Source organism: Scyliorhinus torazame, chromosome 6, assembly GCF_047496885.1.
Source record: "Scyliorhinus torazame isolate Kashiwa2021f chromosome 6, sScyTor2.1, whole genome shotgun sequence".
Lineage (NCBI taxonomy): Eukaryota > Metazoa > Chordata > Chondrichthyes > Carcharhiniformes > Scyliorhinidae > Scyliorhinus > Scyliorhinus torazame.
The window spans coordinates 323,611,895-323,627,865 of NC_092712.1; the positions used below are offsets into that span (position 1 = coordinate 323,611,895).

Genomic DNA, 15,971 nt, shown 5'->3' on the forward strand with positions numbered 1-15,971 from the left:
TGAGCTGCTGATTCCCGGCTTGGGTCACTGTCTGTGCAGAGTCTGCATGTTCTTCCCGCGTCTGAGTGGGTTTCCTCCGGATGCTCCGGTTTCCTCCCACAGTTCAAAGATCTGCAGATTAGGTGGATTGGCCATGCTAAATTGCCCTTAGTATCCAAAAACGTTGGGTGGGGTTACGGGGATGGGGTGGAGGTGTGGGCTTAAGTGGGGTGCTCTTTCCAAGGGCCGGTGCAAACTCGATGGGCTGAATGGCCTCCTTCTGCACTGCAAATTCTATGATTCTATGAGTTGGGGTCATGATATCCAGAAACAATTTCATAAGTTTGGGGAGATCTTTACGAGCCCAGTCCTTCTTGCTCTTATAAAATAGATACTTTTAATATTTAAAGTTTGAAGCCACAACGTAGTAATTAATCAACTTTAAAGACTAAAGTCTATCTCGTTCACCTTCTGCCATGGTGGTATGACACACCCAGAATGGAGTGTTGACCAATAAAGAAATCAATCTCGATCAATTTGTCTACAGCAGACTCAGGCATTGAGGAAACAATTGGTAGAGAGTTTGAGAACCATCGATCCAGAGTGATCTCGGAGCACACTCCACCCACCGCAGATCACTCTTATACTGGATCCCGAATGTTATTTTCTGAAAAGATTTTTCTTCATTTGATTATTGACTTCCTTTCTCCATATTTCTGCTGAAGGTGTGATGTTTTGGATTGTGGCACTGTGAAATGTGACAGTGTTTCACACAGTAAGCTTCATCTCAGACCCATCAACTTGCTGCAAATAAATCGCTCCCCACGGCAATTCCTTTGGAATTTCAGTCAACACCCTGAGCCTGTGTGAGGTCGAGGAGTTACGAAGGAGGGAAGAAATCAGGTCCTTGTGATATGCCCACGTTGCTCACTCTCGTATCCTGAGAAACTACCTCTGCTGACTGAGGCAGAGCTGGCTGGATTGTTCAGAGAGGACCGCATTGTCATAAAATTATGTCACCTCGTTAAGATAGCAGCATTTTAAAAAAATTAATTCACGGGATGTGGGCGTCGCTGGTCAGGCCAGTATTTATCGCTTATTTGCCCTTCCGAAGGTGGGGGTGAGCTGCCTTCTTGAACCGCTGCAGTCCCTGAGGTGGAAGGTACACCCACTGTGCTGTTAGGGAGGGAGTTCCAGGATGTTGCCCCAGCAACAGTGAAGGAGCGGCCAATATATTTCCAAGTCAGGGTGGTGAGTGACTTGGAGGGGAACCTCCAGGCGGTGGGGTTCCCAGATATCTGCTGCACTTGTCCTTCTAGATGTAATGAACATGAGTTTGGAAGGTGCTGTCGAAGGAGCCTTGGTGAGTTCCTGCAGTGCTTCTTGCAGATGGTAACATGGCTGCAACTGAGGGCTGGTGGTGGAAGGAGTGAATGTTTGTGGATGGGGTGCCAAATTAGTCAGATACTTTGTCCTGGATGGTGTAGAGCTTCTTGACTCTTGGAGCTGTTCTCATCGAGAAGAGTATCCCATCACACTTGTTAAAAATAAATTTAAAGTACCCAATTCATTTTTTCCAATTAAGGGGCAATTTAGCGTGGCCAATCCACCTACCCTGCACATCTTTGGGTTGTGGGGGCGGAACCCACGTAAACAGGGGGAGAATGTGCAAACTCCACACGGACAGTGACCCAAAGCTGGGATCGAACCTGGGACCTCGGCACCGTGAGGCAGCTGTGCTAACCACTGTGCTGCCGTGCTGCCTTCCCATCACACTCCTGACTTGTGCCTTGTTGGTGGTGGACGGTCGGAGGCTTCAGCCCCCAAAGAAGGGGCGGCCAATGGGATTGGTTGCCCCTGGCAACTCCAGTGATTCAACTGAAGGTGTTTCCGGCCTTTGTGAAGCTTTCCACCTTCACCCTCCGATTTATTTATTTAAAATTTTGATTTCAAAGTCCATCCCTTTTGAGGCACCTTCGTTGACCTCGACCTCCATCTCTCGCCGTGGGGCTGTCAAAACACATGAGTTACCAGCCCTCTAATTGGACGGGCATCATCAGGAGCTTGCACGTCACCCTTAATAGGCAGCCAATTAAGAGCCCAGCTCCAATATAATCGCTCATCTGATCTTCCCATTTGTTCCCTCACCCTGGGGACCCGCAACACAATCCTGTCCGATGACACAATGTCAGACATCAAACAGCGGATCTTATCCAAATCGGTGTTGGCCTTCTGCAGCGGCCGAACTAAACAACCAACTTTTGTTGTTAAAATTTGCACTTGTTCCCGTTTTTCAGTGACACAAGATTAGCATTTTGAAAGAAAAAGCTGGCCAGGAATGTGAAACAAAATAGCGACTTGCAATGATTCCAATTTGAAAACAAAATTATAAAACTGTGAATTTGCTGAACTATTAATCTACTTGTCAACCTCACATGAATTTCATCAATGAAAATTTAGCAAGTCGTTGGTCACTGTGCACAAGCAGGCTTGTGAATCTAAAAAAAAAATCAGCCAGTGTGTTTGTGGAATAAATTGTCAAACTGGAATGCAGGAATATGCAAAGTTCCCCAGACATTACTGACTCCATGGTTTTTTATTCATCCGTGACATGGGAGTATTGCGAGGCCGGCATTTATTGACCATCCCTAGTTGCCCTTCAGGAGGTGGTGGTGAGTGTATTTTTGAGCCATTGCAGTCCTTGAGGTGTAGGTACACCCACTGTGCTGTTAGGCAGGAGGTTCCAGGATCAGAAAAGTTCCAAGTCAGGGTGATTTGTGGAGGGGAGGTTGTAAGTGGTGGTGTTCCCATGCATTGATAGTGAGTGATTCAATAATGGGAATGCCAGTAAATGCCATAGGGAGATGGTTAGATTCTCTCTTATTGGATACTGTTATTTGCTGCTCATCAGCCCAAGCCTGGATATTGTCCAAATCATATCGCATATGGGCTCGAACTTCAGTATCTGAGAAGTCCCAAATGGTGCTAAACATTATGTAATCATCAGCAAACATCCCCGCTCCTGACCTTATCATGGAAGGAAGTCATTGATGAAGCAGCTGAAGGTGGTTGTGCCGAGAGCACTACCCTGAGGAACTCCAAGAGCGACGTTCCAGGACTGAGAAAACTGACAGCCAACAATTACAGCCATCGTCATTTATACAGGTGATGACTCCAACCTGTGGAGTTTTCCCCTGATTCCACTGACTGCAGTTTTATTCAGCCTCCTTGATGCAACATTCAACTAAAGGGTGACTTAATGTCAAGGGTGATTACTGTGAGTCTGGGGGTCACATGTAGGCCAGGCCAGGTGAGGATGGCAGAACATTTGTGAACCAGATGAGTTACGAGAATTTTCAGGAAAATAATAGTTTTAATTTTTTTGTCCTTTGTAATATCACTGATATATTCTCATACAGAGGTGAGCAGCAATATGCACAAAGGGGTTACTGAGGCTGGTTTAGCACACTGGGCTAAATCGCTGGCTTTGAAAGCAGACCAAGGCAGGCCAGCAGCACGGTTCAATTCCCATACCAGCCTCCCCGAACAGGCGCCGGAATGTGGCGACGAGGGGCTTTTCACAGTAACTTCATTTGAAGCCTACTTGTGACAATAAGTGATTTTCATTTAATTTTTATTGAAAAAAATTAAGCGATCTTTTTGAATTATGATGGTCCACTTTCCAAAATAGGAGCGAGGTGTCAGGAAAATTAGAGTTTTAATATTCTGGGCTGGAATTTCCTTCTGGAGACTAAGTGCAGCCACAGGAGTTGAATCACGGGAATTGCGCGTTCCTGCGGGGAGCGCCGGCCAGGAGGAATTCAGGTCATGAAAATGGACCTGCATGTTGTCCATGTGCAGCCTAATCGATTCCCGGCCCTCGTGGCATCTGATTCATTGGGGTCGGGATTCGAGTTCAGAACCTGACAGGCCGGAGAAGCTTTTAAACTCTCCACTCAGCACAGCTGTCATTCCAGCCAAGAAGGTGGCCACAGGCAGACCTGCCACAAGGAGCTGGAGATCGACTGAATGCTGGATGCGATTGAGGAGAGGGGAAGGATGCTCTCTTCCCCAGGGTGGGCTGGAGACTCAAGCCCGCCATTTTCAACAATGCCTGGGATGAGGTGGCAGTACTGACCGCCTCGCCAGGAGGACCCGCATGCAAGACCGAAAGAAGATAAACAGCCTCCTTTGGGCAGCTGAGGTGAGGCACCACATCAGTGCACTTTCATCACTCCCGTTTCTCAGTCCTCACATCACCCCCCAATCCCCGAGAGGCCAACAACACCCCACCTGCCTGCATCTCGCTGACAACCACCCACAAAACCCCAACACATGGAATGTCCTCTTTAGCCAGAAGCCTTGCAACACATGCAGTCAATTACAGACAGCCAGTAAAACTCGCCTCCCTGCTTCTCACTGTGTCCTTTCTGTGTCCCGAAGGATAAGGCAGCCCCAATAGCTCGAAGCACCAGAAGACGGGAGGGGTCATCCCAGAAATTCCCAATTTGAGGGAAGGGCACTTGGTGCGACCGCGGAGAGGGCAGTGGCTGTGATGGAGGTTGGCATGTGCCAAACAAGAGAGAGCCCAACGCATATTTGGGCAGCACGGTAGCACAGTGGAAGCACTGTTGCTTCACAGCGCCAGGGTCCCAGGTTCGATTCCCGGCTGGGTCACTGTCTGTGCGGAGTCTGCACGTTCTCCCCGTGTCTGCGTGGGTTTCCTCCGGGTGCTCCGGTTTCCTCCCACAGCCCAAAGACGTGCAGGTTAGGTGGATTGGCCGTGATAAATTGCCTGTCGTGTCCAAAAAAGGTTAGGTGGGGTTACTAGGTTATGGGGATAGGGTGGAGGTGTGGGCTTGAGTGGGGTGCTCTTTCCAAGGGCCAGTGCACTCGATGGGCCAAATGGCCTCCTGCTGCACTGTAAATGCTTTCTGTCCCTGTAGCAAGTGAGTCCTATCTCACCCCATGTCTTTTATTTTCCAGGATCACTGTTAGGTGAGACCGGGCCGTCCGGTGTCACTGCCCCAATCCGGGTCCTCAGCACACCCAGAGGCCCACTGCAGGGAAGACACAGACTCTCACCACTGCTTTCATCTGCACCTTCCACCATCGCAGAGACTAACACCTCGGGGGGGGGGGCGGGGAGCCATGTGTCAGGGGCACATTCTTCTGACAATGGCTGAGGCACAGCACAGGGCAGCCCAGTCTCAGGCGGGCGTTTCCGGGCGCACATGGACATTGCTGGGGCACGCCAGAGCTTGGCCCATTCACAGAGGGTCACAGCTGGTGGTATCAAGACCATTGGCCGGGTACTAACTGACCTTGGCCAGTCAGATAGGGACATATCCTGGGTACAGAGGGTCCTGCCCAAGGCAGGGAGGTACATCTCTCCCTCACTTAGGACATGACCCAGTCTCTGTGTGCCGTGGCTGAAGGCATTGGAACCATGGCTCAGACTAGGGCGGGTGTCCATGACTGGCATGCTTCTGGAGCTCACTCTGACCTCACCTCTGTCTAGCCTGGGGGCCAGCGAACAGCCATGATGCGGAGGTGCTGGAATCCGCAGCCATTCTGAAGCCCCCACACCTGACACTGGCGCATCTGACAGGCAACATAAGGCAACAAGAAAAGTGGTTTGAAGTTGGCTGTTGTATTTCAAATGAGAACATATGCACGTTGGAAGTTTGTAAATAAATGAGGAAAGATAGTGTAAGTGTTCTTTTAACATATAGCAACCTTACAGTAAATAAAGACATTGATCAATTCTGGGATTCTGGAACTGCCAAAGTATTGTCGGAAAAAGTGATTGGGAAGGTCAAAGGGGAAAAACAGACTTTAAAAAATGTGGAAACTGTGTGGGAATTAGCTGGTTAGATCTCAAAGGAGACAATGTGTGGACAAGGCCACACCTGGAGAATGAGTTTGCTGTCACCGTCAGAGAGCATTCTAAGGGCAGCAGGGCAATGTGTGATAAAGTTGTTTGAATTATATAGATTAGAAAATCTATAAGGACTGCTACCATTTAACGGGGTTTAGCTTTGAGTGATTTGAGCCAAGATCTGTTTGGAACTGTTGGAGAAATATTATAAATGGTGTCAAGGTGTCCTTGTGCTTCAAGTCTAATTTTTTTTTTTAAAGCTTTATTTTGTTAAATGTGTAACTTCCATTTAAAATCATCGCCATTGGTCTGAGAAGTTGCTTCCTGATTTCAGAAAAAACGCTCATAATACACAAATTGCAAAACCATTCAGGCAGCACCATACCACGCCCACCACTTCCCACTCGCTGTGCTGTACTTTCCCGTTATCACATTAAATTCAGCACTGCTTGTGGGGAGCAGCTTGTCTCTATGGAATACAAACACTATTTGGGAGTGGGTTCCTTTATCAGGGTCTTGTAGCTTTTCACTGAGTATGACCGAGCTACTGTTTTGACTTCTTTCAATTACATTTGAGGCAATATTCAACATTGGGACCTATTGTGGAATACACTGAGACCCTTTGCAGTTCAATAAGTGGACATAGCCACAGTTGGGTAATAGGAATGATTAATATTCATATATTCAAGCTGTGATCTTCCCATATTTACAATTTATTTCATGTGTTATTGCACAAGACCCTCAAAAGACCCCTACCTGCCATGTCTAAGGCCACAAGTCCCAAATACTGTGGAGAGAAAAGGGAACTAATGTTTCAAGTCCAGATGACTCTGTTAAAGCATTGACAGCCTTGACAAAGAGTCATCCAGACTGAAGCATTAGCATCCTTCTCTCTCCACAGAGACTGTCTGACCTGCTGAGATTGTCCAGTATTTTCTGTTTTTGTTTCAGATTCCAGCATTCCCGTACCGGCCTCCCCGAACAGGCGGCGGAATGTGGCAACTAGGGGCTTTTCACAGTAACTTCATTGAAGCCGACTTGTGACAATAAGCAATTTTAATTTTTCATTTTTTCATTTTCATTTTCATCTGCAGTATTTTGCTTTTATCTCTGTTTACTATCCCTACAGCTCTGCTTTGCCCTTTTATCTGTGTGAATAATTTGTTCCATTCCTGGAGGACTATTAATAGTCTGATTGACAATTTTGTTTAATTACATTGTTGATCGTGTTTTGTGCCAGCTGAGCATCAAAGAGTGAGTGATACAACTCAGTAGGGGAGCTTTTCTTTCTTGTTGTCTTCTTGCTGCACTGAGGTTAACAAAGGACAATTGGCGGGGGGTTTTTTTACATGTTGTTTCCTCAAAGACACAAGCGTAGTTTTCACTGCTAAACTGGCAGGTTTTACATCTGACGTACGCTGAAGGAACAGGCACAATCATATCAGTTTCTAACTCAAATACTGAAGAAAAATGTAAAAATCTTCTTAATTTCCTTGTTTTTAAAGAGGTAACATGATTTATGTAATTTATAGAATTAAACTAAAATATCCTGTTGGTTTTGATCTTGCTTTATTAATTTTGCTTGATAATTTGATTTAGGTAGGATTATTGCAACATTTCTAGGATTACCATAATGGGCTAGTAGGTGGGGAGTATCTCAGATACCCAAAGACTAAAGCTGTCTCGAACTGAAGCATTGCACTGGCTGTTACAATCAGTGTGACAGCCATCATCCATTCCCCACATCAACCAATGACATTGACAAATTAGAACTGTTTAGTGGTAACTTTGGGTAATTCAGTGTTTGCGTCGGTGCCCACTAGGAACTGAATTAAGGTTGTCCAAATTAATTTCACATGGGGCTGTCAAGGACACTTGCATCTTATTGGCATGGCTCCCTTAGACAAGTTTGATTCCTGAGTCTAATGGCCAGTGGAGTCTTTAGATTCTGGTTTAAGAGCACATTTCTGTTAGTCGTTAATGGTATTTGGAGAGACAACCCTACAGTATTATAACAAACTATGATAATTCAATTAATAGAACATAGAACATTACAGCGCAGTACAGGCCCTTCGGCCCTCGATGTTGCGCCGACCTGTGAAACCACTCTAAAGCCCATCTACACTATTCTCTTATCGTCCATATGTCTATCCAATGACCATTTGAATGCCCTGAGTGTTGGCGAGTCCACTACTGTTGCAGGCAGGACATTCCACGCCCTTACTACTCTCTGAGTAAAGAACCTACCTCTGACATCTGTCTTATATCTATCTCCCCTCAATTTAAAGCTATGTCCCCTCGTGCTAGACATCACCATCCGAGGAAAAAGGCTCTCACTGCTCACCCTATCCAATCCTCTGATCATCTTGTATGCCTCAATTAAGTCACCTCTTAACCTTCTTCTTTCTAACGAAAACAGCCTCAAGTCCCTCAGCCTTTCCTAATAAGATCTTCCCTCCATACCAGGCAACATTCTAGTAGATCTCCTCAGCACCCTTTCCAATGCTTCCACAGCCTTCCTATAATGCAGCGACCAGAATTGCACGCAATACTCCAAATGCGGCCGCACCAGAGTTCTGTACAGCCGCAACATGACCTCATGGCTCCGAAACTCAATCCCTCTACCAATAAAAGCTAACACACCTTCCGCCTTCTTAACAACCCTCACAACCTGGGTGGCAACTTTCATGGATCTATGTACATGGACACCGAGATCTCTCTGCTCATCCACACTGCCAAGAATCTTACCATTAGCCCAGTACTCTGTCTTCCTGTTATTCCTTCCAAAATGAATCACCTCACACTTTTCTGCATTAAACTCCATTTGCTATCTCTCAGCCCAGCGCTGCAGCTTATCTATGCCCCTCTGTAACTTGTAACATCCTTCCGCACTGTCCACAACTCCACCGACTTTAGTGTCATCTGTAAATTTACTCAACCATCTTTCTACGCCCTCCTCCAGGTCATTTATAAAAATGACAAACAGCAGTGGCCCCAAAACAGATCCTTGTGGTACACCACCAGTAACTGGACTCCAGTCTGAACATTTCCCATCAACCACCACCCTTTATCTTCTTCCAGCTGGCCAATTTCTGATCCAAACTGCTAAATCACCCTGAATCCCATGCCTCTGTATTTTCTGCAGTAGCCTACCGTGGGAACCTTATCAAATGCTTTACTGAAATCCATATACACCACATCAACTGCTTTACCCTCATCCACCTGTTTGGTCACTTTCTCAAAGAACTCAATAAGGTTTGTGAGGCACGACCTACCCTTCACAAAACCGTGTTGACTATCCCTAATCAAATTATTCCTTTCCAGATGATTTTCATCCTATCTCTTATAAACCTTTCCAAGATTTTGCCCACAACAGAAATAAGGCTCACTGGTCTATAGTTACCGGGGTTGTCTCTACTCCCCTTCTTGAACAAGGGGACAACATTTGCTATCCTCCAGTCTTCTGGCACAATTCCTGCAGACAAAGATGACTTAAAGATCAAAGCCAAAGGCTCAGCAATCTCCTCCCTAGCTTCCCAGAGAATCCTAGGATAAATCCCATCCGGCCCAGGAGACTTATCTATTTACACACTTTCCTGAATTGCTAACACCTCCTCCTTATGAACCCCAAGCCCTTCTAGTCTAGTAGCCTGAATCTCCGTATTCTCCTCGACAACATTGTCTTTTTCCTGTGTGAATACTGACGAAAATATTCATTTAGCACCTCTCCTATCTCCTCGGACTCCAAGCACAACTTCCCACTACTGTCCTTGACTGGCCCTACTCTTAACCTAGTCATTCGTTTATTCCTGACATATCTATAGAAAGCTTTAGGGTTATCCTTGATCCTACCTGCCAATGACTTCTCATGTCCCCTCCTGGCTCTTCTTAGCTCTCTCTTTAAGTCCTTCCTAGCTAACTTGTAACTCTCGAGCACCCTAACTGAACCTTCACGTCTTATCTTTAGATAAGCCTCCTTCTTCCTCTTGACAAATGTTTTGACTGCTTTTGTAAACCACGGTTCCCTTACTCGACCACTTCCTCCCTGCCTGACAGGTACATACTTATCAAGGACACGCAGTAGCTGTTCCTTGAACAAGCTCCACATTTCCATTGTGCCGATCCCCTGCAGTTTTCCTCTCCATCCGATGCATCCTAAGTCTTGCCTCATCGCATCATAATCGCCTTTCCCCCAGATACAACTCTTGCCCTGCGGTATATACCTCTCCCTTTCCATCACTAAAGTAAACTTAATCGAATTGTGGTCACTATCACCAAAGTGCTCACCTATCTCGAAATCTAACACTTGTCCTGGTTCATTACCCAGTATCAAATATGGCCTCGCCTCTCGTTGGCCTATCTACATACAGTGTCAGGAAACCCTCCTGTACACATTGGACAAAAGTACTCAAACTATAGTTTCCAGTCAATATTTGGAAAGTTAAAGTCCCCCATAACAACTACTCTGTTGCTTTCGCTCCTATCCAGAATCATCTTTACAATCCTTTCCGCTACATCTCTGGAACTTTTCGGAGGCCTATAGAAAACCCCTAACAGGGTGACCTCTCCTTTCCTGTTTCTAACCTCAGCCCATAGTACCTCAGTAGACGAGTACTCATCAAACGTCCTTTCTGCCACCGTAATACTGTCCTTGACAAACAATGCCACCCCTCCCCCTCTTTTACCACCTTTCCTGAGCTTACTGAAATATCTAAACCCCGGCACCTGCAACAACCATTCCTGTCCTTGCTCTATCCATGTCTCCGAAATGGCCACAACATCGAAGTCCCAGGTACCAACCCATGCCGCAAGCTCACCCACCTTATTCCAGATCTCCTGGCACTGAAGAAGACACACTTTAAACCACCTTCCTGCCTGCCGGTACAGTCCTGCAACTTTGAAACCTTACTCATGACCTCGTGACTCTCAACCTCCTGTATACTGGAGCTACAATTCAGGTTCCCAAGCCCCTGCTGAACTAGTTTAAACCCTCACGAAGAGCATTAGCAAATTTCCCCCCCCCCAGGATATTGGTACCCCTCTGGTCCAGGTGTAGACCATCCCGTTTGTAGAGGTCGCACCGACCCCAGAATGAGCCCCAATTATCCAGAAATCTGAAACCCTCCCTCCTGCACCATCCCTGTAGCCACGTGTTCAACTCCTCTCTCTCCCTATTCCTCATCTCGCTATCATGTGGCACGGGTAACAACCCAGAGATAATAACTCTGTCCTAGATCTAAGTTTCCACCCTAGCTCCCTGAATTCCTGCCTTACATCCCCATCCCTTTTCCTACCTATGTCGTTGGTACCTATGTGGACCACGACTTGGGGCTGCTCCCCCTCCCCCTTAAGGATCCCGAAAACACGATCCAAGACATCACACACCCTGGCACCTGGGAGGCAACACACCAACCGTGAGTCTCTCTCGTTCCCACAGAATCTCCTATCTATCCCCCTAACTATGGAGTCTCCAATGAGTCATGCTCTACTCCTCTCCCCCCTTCCCTTCTGAGCAACAGGTACAGACTCTGTGCCAGAGACCTCTACCCCATGGCTTACCCCTGGTACGTCCCCCGCCCCAACAGTATCCAAAGCGGTATACTTGTTACTAAGGGGAACGACCACAGGGGATCCCTGTCCTGACTGCTTCCTCCCAGCCCCTCTCACCGTCACCCATCTATCTTTATTCTTCGAAGTAACTACATCCCTGAAGCTTCTATCTATGACCATCTCTGCCTCCCGAATGATCCGAAGTTCATCCAGCTCCAGCTCCAGTTCCCTAACGCGGTTTCTGAGGAGCTGGAGATGGGTGCACTTCCCACAGATGAAATCAGCAGGGACACTGACGGCGTCCCTCACCTCAAACATTCTGCAGGAGGAACATTGCACTACCTTCCCTGCCATCCCCTCTAGATAAAAAAAGAAAAAGAAAGAGCTTACCTGTTATTCACGCCCCTTCTCAGCAAGCACTCACTCAGCAACCTCTGCGCCCCGCACGATAACACCTGAGGGAAAATAAAAGAAAAACTACTTACCAATCACCAGCCAGTCCCTTACCTGCAGGCTGTGACATCACGGTTCAACTTCTTTCGACTTCTACCTGCCCTCAAGCCTTCCTCTTGATCTTAACGGCGGTTGTTTGTTTTTTTGTTAGATGAGGGGGTAGGGAGGGAAGCACTTTAAGTGTCACTTGACAACAGCTCCTCCACAAACCTCCTTCAAGTTAGGGTGAGCACATGGACGTATGCTAATTTCCCCCACAAAAGCCAATCAGCAGCTCCGCTCTACTGCCCTCTGCTGGATGATGGAATCACAATTGCATTTAAGTACACACAACAAAGGGCTCACTTTATTTCAACATGCACACTGCAGAATTATGGGATAGAAATAATCTAAATTCAAGTTTCATTAAGTTTCAACAAAAATGGAAACTAATTACTTTTAATGGGTAAGATGAAACATTAACTAATACTGTTTTAATTATCACTTCATTCATTAATTTCCATTCCTACATCAGTGGATTAACCATATCGTTTATTGGGAGTGTACAGAAATGGCATCTGTTCAAATAATAAGATAAACATTGGCTCCTCTCTCTCCCTCTTTCTATAATTGTAAGGCCACATATTTATGCAGTATTCGCCTTACTCTGCGAGTACATTGAAGAAATCAGAGCTGGACCACCCACTGAATGTGCAATACTTTAAGTTCTTTGAGTAGATTATCGGGATCAATTCAGTGCTGGCAGCAACAAACTAATTGTATTTTATAGTTCCCAGGAAAAATGTCGAAACGTTGGTGCCAAATGTGGTGATACAGAATAACTGAGCTCGTAGATTGCTCAACCGTTTTTATGTTTGGGTGGATTGGAATATAACAAGTTCTCTTTCCATTTATCTACACATATGGACATATGAATTAGGAACAGGAGGCCATTCGGCCCCTCGAGCCTGCTCCATTATTTGATATGATCAAGGCTGATCTGATTCTGGCCCCAACTCCACTCTTCTGCCCAATCCCAATACACTTTGATTTATGGATGATAGAAACTTGATTTGCGTTGAGTCTCTTTTAATTGCTGGGTCAAAGGTTGGATTAAGGAGGATTTGAGGGGATACACAAGGCCATTTTCAATTTTTGTTATGGAGGGAAACCTGCCCAGGATAGGTTGACTGCCTTTTATACAGTCCAAATAAACATATTCAGGTTTGTTACAGGTATTTCCATGGGGGTGGAGAGAGTTTACGAGTGTGACCATCACATCTACATCTCGGAGCTGGATGGGTATTGAGGGGACTTTCCGCGACTGTGTTCTCTTGGGAAATGTGTGATTGCCTTAATGGATCAGAGAGGAACGTTCCAGAGTTCATCCCTGAACCAGCCTGAGGGTTTTCACTGCTCTCTGCCTTTCTCAAGCAGCAATCTGGCCGCTGTGTTGTAATGAAGAGTGTGCAGTGGAAAGCAACAAGGGTTATAGGCTGAAATTTGGACAGTTCCACACAGGCAGCTTAAAGGGTATGAGGGTGATGAATTCTAAGGATTAAAGCTTCAGCCTAACTGTCTAATGTGTGTCTGGTTACTCATGTGCTCTCTGGATGTGGAAACGCACCAGCATTGGTGAAAATTTCTCAGCTGCAAGCAGATAGTTAATCCAGTTGGTGAGACAGTTAATGGGCATTTTGTGAGCAGACTGTAACCTTGCCTGTGTCGCAATGCCTTCTGTTGTGTCCACACTCCGGAAAATAGGAAGAGGAGGCAGTTTCACAGCGGAGGCTGCTTTACTGATCCGAGAACAACTCCACATTGTGCGAGGAAACTGATGTCTCTGATTTCCACAGCCTCCTGATGACTCTGTCGCTGCTTTGACACTGATGGTGCCTCCATTGCTGCTTTGGCCTCAGCAGTGCTTCCATTGGTAACTGATGCGATCATCAATTCACTCAAAAGACACGAGTCGAAGTAAACCGTGGTTTTAATCAGCTTAGAACAGGGCCTGCCTGCGACTGGTACAATACTGTGAACCGCCTACAGGTCAACTGCTCTTTATACTTCCTTTCAAGGGGAGGAGCCATGGGCGGAGCCCGTACATGCCCCAACATATCCCCTGTGGGTGAAGCCACATAATGGCCCATAGGTGGAGCCCACAAGGTCAACAACAAAACATAGCTGTAACCCAATGGCAGAACATGACACTAATACACTGGTGAATTACTAGTACTGTACATTCACCACAGTAACACATTGGAGGCTCGGAGCCTCCCTTGCAGTAGGCTGTGCTATCCTGGACTCCTCGCTCTGGAACTCACTAGCAACGGCAAATGGGGAGGTGCTCGGCTATTGGCCACTTCCCATTTGATGCAATGGGATGAGCAGCGTCAGGGCCTGAAAATGGCCTCAGAGTCCTGAGAATGTTCCAGGTTCAGGGCCTCTGGCCATGGTGTGTCAGTGCACCATCTCAGCAGCTCCTCTCTTCTTTTTTGTCACTGTATGTTTGGTGCTACACAAGAGAAGCAAACTCTAAAAATGTCAATCTTCTAATTATTTAGGCTTTCCAGAGAAGAATCTACCATCAGAGTCACAGAAATCCTCTTTGAAGATGGTTAAGATTTTTTAGAATTGAGGAGTTTCTCTCACGCCTTCTCCAGAATTGTAAGTTCTTTACTTTCCTATACTCTTGGTAGCCTGTGATTCTTATGTTGCAAAGCATCATAATTAGCCATTGTTTAATTGAAAAGTTTGTCATTGTTTCAAGTGTATTTCTTGCTGGAATATCGCGATATTCACACAGGAAAAGCGAGTCCCTGGCATTTTGGCTCAAGGGAATTACTTTTGAGGGGAAATTTTTTTTTTTTTAAAACTGTGTTTCATGTAGCTGTTGTCAAGGTCAGTCTAGTTCTGTGTTGAACCTCATTTCAGATAAATCTAAGCAGCAAACATGTTCACACCGCGCCTGTCCTGCTGGAACTGCAGCTTTTTATAACCATCAGATTACTTCCACCAGGTGCACCGACCACTGCGTGGACTGAACGTTTAACCATAATCAGTCAATGACCCCTTGGTGAATGGTAATACTGTCGAATAGACTCCAGAGTCATAAATCAAAGCAGAAATCTAGTGTCGCCTGAGTATTTGGGCACCTTATTTGCAAACCCAAGAATCGTCTTCTAGCCTGGAGTAATCGGGGGACCTTTCGTAAAAGGGCAAAACTGAAATATAAAAATCAATTATCCTTACAAGGTTCTGAACACGACATCAATTTCAAATCCAAATAAATCACAAAGATATTAAAGCTTTTTTTAAGTAGCAAACCCGGTCTTTGATGGGGAAGCTGCAGAATTTGGAGATGATCATATTACACTTTGCTGGAAATGTTAAGAAGCCAGCAAAAGATGTAGCTTTGCTTTAGATTTTGAGCCACTTTTACCCCAGTTTTCCAGGTGGGGACCCTGCAGGATCAGGTGCAGTGTTGATTTTTACGCCCGCCAAAATGGGAGCAATTGAAACTCACCCGGCCAGCCTGGACACTGATGTGATTGGCTGCAATGGGACGGGATTTTACGGTTCCCCGGAGGAAGGTTTTGTAGCGTGGTGACTTTCCCGTGACCTACCCGCCCGCTCCTAAACTTGCCGCAATCTTATCGGCGCTGGGCAAAGTCTAGGGTTGGACAGCAGCTCTCGGAGGCGGGACTTCGTCCCCAGGTGGCAGATGGGGGGGGATGGCCCAGCTCCAGTCAATTAATTCAGCTCAACATGTTAATTGGGGGGTGGGGCTGGAGGGGGCGGAGCCAGTCCGAGCAGGAGTGAGCTCCCCATCATTCCTTTCAATTGGTGGGGTGGATAATTCCCACCTCCGGGGAGATTCTGACAAAATGTTTCTACTCCCATCCAATTTTACTCTCCAATAAAGTCAATCGGTAGTATTGGGCGACAGTGAAATCAGCGTCCCACGTGGTCCTGTGGGCTTGCCACCAGAAAGTTAGTGCATTTACCCCAGAGACTTTGCTGAGTAAATTTCCAGTTACGCATTTCATTCAAATCATAGAAATATGCGGTCACAGCTCAGTATGGTGATGTTAAAATGTCCCTGGAGAACGCAGCTTGGCTTTGTCTT

The 15,971-nt window shown here is 46.3% G+C and overlaps 1 protein-coding gene across 1 annotated transcript in view; it reads left to right on the forward strand.

Moving 5' to 3' along the window:
* LOC140425880 (cadherin-18-like) overlaps positions 1-15,971 on the forward strand; it is a 1,051,878-nt gene that overhangs the window by 410,515 nt on the left and 625,392 nt on the right. Inside the window, exon 3 of the mRNA XM_072510257.1 lies at positions 14,407-14,509. The gene's annotated coding sequence lies outside the window, so the exon portion shown is untranslated. The remainder of the gene's footprint in view (positions 1-14,406; positions 14,510-15,971) is intronic.